The sequence below is a fragment of the Callospermophilus lateralis genome, chromosome 10 (assembly GCF_048772815.1).
Source record: "Callospermophilus lateralis isolate mCalLat2 chromosome 10, mCalLat2.hap1, whole genome shotgun sequence".
Classification (NCBI taxonomy): domain Eukaryota; kingdom Metazoa; phylum Chordata; class Mammalia; order Rodentia; family Sciuridae; genus Callospermophilus; species Callospermophilus lateralis.
Genome location: NC_135314.1, coordinates 5,249,690 through 5,255,676, shown reverse-complemented (window position 1 = coordinate 5,255,676; position 5,987 = coordinate 5,249,690).

Genomic DNA, 5,987 nt, shown 5'->3' with positions numbered 1-5,987 from the left:
CTGGTGGGGCAGGAGAGAGGCAGCCAGGAGACCGTACTGACGCAGGGCCGGCTGGCCGGATGCCACTCCTGGGGAGGACAGCAGCCACAGCAGTAGCAACTTCTTGGATAATGTTTAGAAGGAGAAATTCTAGAATCAGGAATATTCTAGGACTAGGTTATTAGTAAAATCCACCTGTTTATCTAAAACTCATCTTTTAGGTCTTTTCCCAGGATTTTTCTATAAAGCCTTCTGGAGACCCCCTCCACTTCTGAAGCATCGTTCTGATCATCTCACTTTCACAGAGGCTAATGGGTGGCAGAATCTTTGAAGGCTGCCTCCGGACAGTGGATTTGTAAGGCTGATGATAAGGAAAGTCAGAACAGATCCCGCCCCAGCAGTCTTCGAGGAAGACCCAGCAGAACAAATCCCCCGGGATGACTTTCAGCCAATCAACCCTTGATGAGGATTTTTATTATTATTTTTTTCTACAATTGGAACTCTATCTTTAGAAACCCCCATTCCAAATACTAGGCTTCAGATCTTAAATAATTCTACAAAGCACAAATAGCTTCCATTTATAGCGTAACCACAACTTCCTGCAGTTTTTTGTGAATGTTTATTCATTAGTACTTTGAGCAATTAATCAAGCATCTTGACCAAATCTTGGCTCAAATCTAAACCTCTGTTTCTTCCCCCCATTTGCCCTGTGTATATTTTTCTTGGTCAGCTATTCATCTTGTCTCTAGATGAGGCTATTATGTCAAGAAAGGAATTGATTTTAAGTCAGTTTTTAAAATATCTTTATTTTACTAAAAGGATACAGTTCTAAAGTTATATAATCTCAAAGGAATTCTTACAAACAGTATTTATGGTTGTATTAGCTTCCCGTCACTATAACAAAATGCCCGAGATGAAAAGCTCATAAAGAGGAAAGGTTTTAATTTTGTTCACAATTTCCAGAAGCTTCAGTCTGCAATGGATCTGTCCTGTCACTTTGGTGAAGCAGCACATTTTGGAGGGGAGCACATGACAGAGTAGAGCTCCTCATCTCATGGCAGCCAGGAAGCAGGAGAGACGGAAAGGGGCCAGGGTCCAAATATCCCCTTCAAGGACCCATCTCTAATGATGTCTCTTCCTTCCAAGGCCCCGTCCCTTAATGGTTCTCCCACCTCCCCAGAGAGCCAGGCTGAGGACCTGGCCTTTAACACACGGGCCTTCAGGGCACACCCAGACTGAAACTGCAGCAATGGCTAGGGTTATTTGGTTCTGGGGCTCTACATAGGAGCAAGCACGTCTCCTTATACATCACAGCCTTCGGTGCATGTAACTCGGTTTATTTTTTAGTCACCAAACTCACCGAGCTCATTCTTCTACTTCAGAGACGGCGCCTCTCCCTCCCAAGTCCAGGGAAGCCAGCGCCCAGAGACAGCCGAGCGGCAGCCCTCCTCCCCAGGTGATGTGGCCGTTTCTTTCTCTGTTACCCTGCAGTGCGTGATTCTAAAATGGAGCCTGTTGGACATTCACGCTGGAGGGAATGGGGGGCGACCTTGAGTATCTCCCGTCCCTCCAGCAGTGACTCCAACACCAAAGCTGACGTGTGCGGTTGCCCATGAGCCTGTTTTGAGAGAAGGTCACCTGGCTGGGGGACGTACCAGCAGGGCCAGCAAAATCACAGATGCGCACAGCTTGCCAGGTGTTCTCGTTGAGCCAAGTTCTCCAGGACTTAAGTCAGCCCTGCTGACCTGATTACCTGGCCCCACAGGAGGCACATCTGTACTTGGACCAAGGGTACTGGGCTCATGGAAGGATGCTGGGTGCTGGGTGCTGGGTGAAGACATAGAAAAAGTGTTTGTGCATGAGAGAATCTGTGACAGGAGCTGGGGAGCTGGGGAGGCCCTGGTGGGACTAGGGTTGGGGGGAGAGCAGAGGGGCTGACCCTCGAGCTGCTCTTACTGAGAGGAGGGATGTTGCTGGCAGAGTGGGTTTTTTTGGGGAAAGAGCAGACATTTGGAGCTTGCAGATTCTGAGGTCTCACTTGGATGTGCACGTGAACCCGTTGGGTGTGCAGCTGAATTCATAAGCGTGACTTCTAGGGCGTGACACATGCTGAGGCTACTGTTGGATGTTGAACACAGCTGGGATGGCAACCTTGGGACCGGGGAGCACAGCGTGCTACCTCACACGGAGAGTCCTTGGCACTTGTTATTCACATGAATGAGCTAGAGCTAATATGCAGAAAATGAGATTTATTTCTAAAATCACGTTGGGCAAAACAAATGTAACCGGTGCCCTTCTCTGACCTGGACAAATGCAACCTCAGCCGAGGAGTGTCCAGAGCGTTCCTCGTGGGGCCCAGGGCACACGGTGTTCTCCCCTGCAGCTCTCAGGAGAGCAACCCCACGGCTGGGCTGCAGACGGTGCACTGCACTGGGCGGTCCTGGTTTGTTCTGCAGCGGAGGGTTCGTTAGCCTGCAGGAATAGCGCCCGCGTGGGCCCTGGCAGAGGATCACTCTTTTCTGCGTAGCTCTTTGCTGGATTGCTAGGCAGCCAGGCTGTAATTTTCCTCCTGCAATCAGGATTCAGCTCCCCACCTCCCTCCTGCTGGGGACCTCGCCTTCCAGGCCCTGGGGGAGGAAGGGAGTGCTGACAGATGCTCCTGTGTATCAGGAGGACTTCAGCCATGTCATTAGTGGTGACCCAGGTGGCCATGCAGGAAGACATACGAGGGGACTGTGGCACCAAAGAAGCTGGGCCTAGAGACAGACCGCTAGTTCCTGGCAGCAGCTCTAGCGATGTCCTTAGGCTGTGTGGCAGGAAAATAGAGAGGTCAGTTCTTTCCATCAAGGTCCATCTCCTGGGCACATGTCTCTGCTGATGCATTTAATCTGAGAGATGACTCTGGAAGGGCTACACACAGGTTTCCTCTGGAAGCTCCAATCTGCCGATGAAGAGGTGGCAGTAAGGGAGTAGTCAGCTCTGAGGGATGCTGTGTGGACTCCCCAGGGCAGGGTGAAGTGGCTGTGAAGGCGTACGCCTTGCTGAGGGGCTCCACCACCTGGAGCCAGGCACAGACGTTCCAAGAGCACGTTTCAGCAGCCATTATTTCCACAGCTGCCTGTGGCCACCTTCTGTCAAGTGCCTCTGCACTGCCAGGCCCAGTGCTTGGGAGGAGATCAGGATTGGGTTGCACCAGACAATTCTCCTCTAAAGGCAGGTGGTGTAAACAGGGAAAGGGGAACTCCGGATGAGTCTGGAAGCAGCAATGGAGAGTGATGTTTCAGAGTTCCGAGGGGATGTTTCTGCAAGCTTGAAGTGCTGTCTTGAGAATACACAGGGAGAGAAATTTAAGAGGTTTCTGCTACTGAAACATGCAACCAGCTAAATAATTAACTGGTGGAAAAGAGCAGCAGTCATGGAGGGGCTGTGCCCGCGGCGGGGGGTGGGTGGTAACATGCCCTCGGGTTTCCCAGGTGTGCACAAGGCTTTGGGGAGCCCAGCACCTCAGCAGAGGGCATCGTGGTCCTTAGGAAACAAGTCAGGACCCCAGAGAGAGGGACCGTCTTCTCTGGGCTAGAAACTGGGAAGGTGTTTTAAAGAGCTAAGTCGCACTTACAGGAGGAGAGAGCGTGCCAGATGTGTACTGGAGGGACCGGAACTGGAAGCACGTAGTTCCCTTCTTGGTCCAAAGAAGACACAGTCTTTAGTGTTGTCCACAGGGTCACTTGGGAGCTGCTACTTGACGGAGCCAGAGCTTACAGCCACAGGTCAAGGTGGCTCCGAGCACAGAGGCCCCTTAAGAGCTCCCAGGTTGCAGGGCCTGGCCTGTGTGGCTGCGTTCTTGCTGTGGAGGTGACCTCAGAGCTCTTTAATCCGCTGTGGACAGTACAGTCCATGCCCTCTTCCCCAGGCCCTCCCCCATTCTGCAGCTAGCCATCTTTCTGCGGGCCAGGATGGGCAGCCGGAAGAGTCCAGAGCCTTTCTCAGTTGTCCATTCGGCCTCCTCTCTGCCCTCCTCAGGGTGACTCCAATTTGTCACAGAGCTCCCATGCCTCTGGGCATTTCTGTGGGCCCTCTCTGGCCCCTGCTGGCACCCAGCAGCCTCCTGCCCCACTTCAGGGCTGTGGACTGCAGATTGCACTACTTTGCAGAGACCCTCACTAAGCCTGGGGCCTGAACAGCTGCAGACCTCCAGCTGTGACCTGGCGCGAGAGCCTGCAGCCTCAGTTCTTCCAATGGCAGCTGCTGGGGAGCTCACTGGGACAGATAAGTGGCCCGTCCATGGAGAGACGCGTGCCCACCAGCGCTGGGTGGAGCCGCCTGCTCTGCTCTAGGAGGCCTGGGGCAGGGCCAGCCTGGCTTTGTAAGCAGCAGCAGCTGCCCAGCAACGAGCTCCCTCTCTGTTCAGGCCGGTGCCTTCCTCTGCACACCTGGGTGGTCCGTGGACCTGGGATTTTCAGGTGTTAACCGAGGGATGGTTGTGGGCCACCCTATCTAGAACAGCTCTGTGCTGTCACAGCAGGGCTCTATGAGGAGCATGTGCGCAGGGACTGTCCCTTCACTGTGAGTCACCAGCTGTGGCGACAAGCAGCATCACTAGGACCCACCTTAAAAGTGACATTAAGGTTGGGGCCACTGACCATGTTAAATGACTCCGCGTCACATTGCTGCTTCACTCCCCTGGGGTCAGGGACATTGCAGCTTTCTTCAAACCCCCCCTATTTATTTGTTTATTCTTGAGAACCCCCTATTTAAATCAGGAGCGGCCTGAGTGCCGAGGTCACCCACAGGACTCATCAGTGAGGCCTTGGGGAAGCTCAAACTCTTGGTCCCATCTCCGGGCCCCCTGGCTCAGAAGGCTGGGGAGGCACCTGGGCACCTCTGCTGTCTAGAGCAGCTGGTGTGGCTCCGACCAGCCGAGGCGACCTGCCTGGTTACCTTGCAGCAACATGGGAAGAGAGTGGCTGGAAGGGAAGAGCGGCCAGTCGCCAAACACCAGCTCACCCCCCTTGTAACCTGGCCCTGCCTGTCGGGGGCTCCATCCTGACCGTTGGCTCACTGTCCCAAGGGGTTAACTCACAGGGGAGGGTTTATTCTGGACCTCTCCCAGGGGTTGACGGTGCTTGTACTCTTGTCCTCTCTGCCAAGAGGCATGTGGACTCCCCTGCAACTAGAAGAGGGTCTAGACACTGGGTCCGTGAGTTTGGAGTCCCCAGCTCAGGGCTGCACACAGCAGGACAAGAAGCAGGTGGTGTGGCTGGGGACCCGTGACCCTTTATCCTGGACCTCAGGCCCAATTTCAGTGACAGCCTATACTCAGCTAACTAAAAATGTTGCTATTTTGGAAGGGGTAGGCACCAGCATCCTGTAACTCTTGCCCATTGCTTTGGGTTGAGATCCACGATGCCAGAAGCTCAAGCCACCGTGGAGAAGAGCAGGACGAGCTACAGCAAGGTCCCTGTCTTGTCAGACCTATAGTATCTCCTGATGCTTTCAATGTGACCGTCCCTGGAAAACTGTAGACGTGCAGGGCTTGTCTCAGGGACAGCATTGTAAGTGACAGGCTGTGGCTGGACATTTGCCCCACAGAAGTCAGCCACGGTGGCCCGAAGCCACATGGGCAGGGTGGCTGGTGTAGGTCAGGGCCACAGACGATGCTGGGTGAGGACAGTGGGACAAGGCACAGGTTCCCAGGGTGCCTGGCCCCCAGGCTTCCTAAGCCTCCCTCCCTGCTACCCCTGTTCCCTTCCGGGTCTGCCCTGAATGTAGGAAGTTTTATTTGAGGGATGGGCTGACCTTATTCCTGCCATGATCAGGTAGAAGCCAGGGACATGTTTTCCTGGATGCTGGATGCCCGACCTCCCAAAGATTGCTTGGTCCATAGGGGTGTGTATGTGTGCATGTGTGCACGTGCTCCCTGACACCTCTCCATCCCTGTAGTGCGTGGTGCTCTGCCCATGTGGGTGCCCTGGCACCTCTCCATCCCTGTAGCATATGGCTTGGCACCA